The 221-nt window shown below is 62.9% G+C and overlaps 1 pseudogene; it reads left to right on the top strand.

Annotated features, from left to right (window-relative positions):
• The first annotated feature begins 158 nt into the window (after positions 1 to 158).
• The window catches only part of LOC119585543, a 13,907-nt pseudogene continuing 13,844 nt past the window's right edge, over positions 159 to 221 (top strand).

Raw genomic sequence — 221 nt, 5'->3', positions numbered from 1 at the left:
GCGTCACCATCGCCCTTCTTCAGCGCCTCCGTCAGGTTGGTTTCCTTCTTCAGCGCCTCTGTCATGCCTCGTCGCATCCTCGCGAACATGGTCCAGACTTTTTACGATGCTGAGCGGGGCTGGTAGCCGAACGAGGCAGAAGAGCGGCAGCTCACGACATGCGGCACACTGGCTCGCCGCCGCTGCCTCGTGTTCGCCCCTGGACGCTGCTTCCCCAAGTC

Source organism: Penaeus monodon, chromosome 20, assembly GCF_015228065.2.
Source record: "Penaeus monodon isolate SGIC_2016 chromosome 20, NSTDA_Pmon_1, whole genome shotgun sequence".
In the NCBI taxonomy this organism is placed as follows: Eukaryota; Metazoa; Arthropoda; class Malacostraca; order Decapoda; family Penaeidae; genus Penaeus; species Penaeus monodon.
The sequence above is the reverse complement of the archived record's forward strand: the minus strand, read 5'-3'. Positions and strand labels throughout refer to the sequence as shown.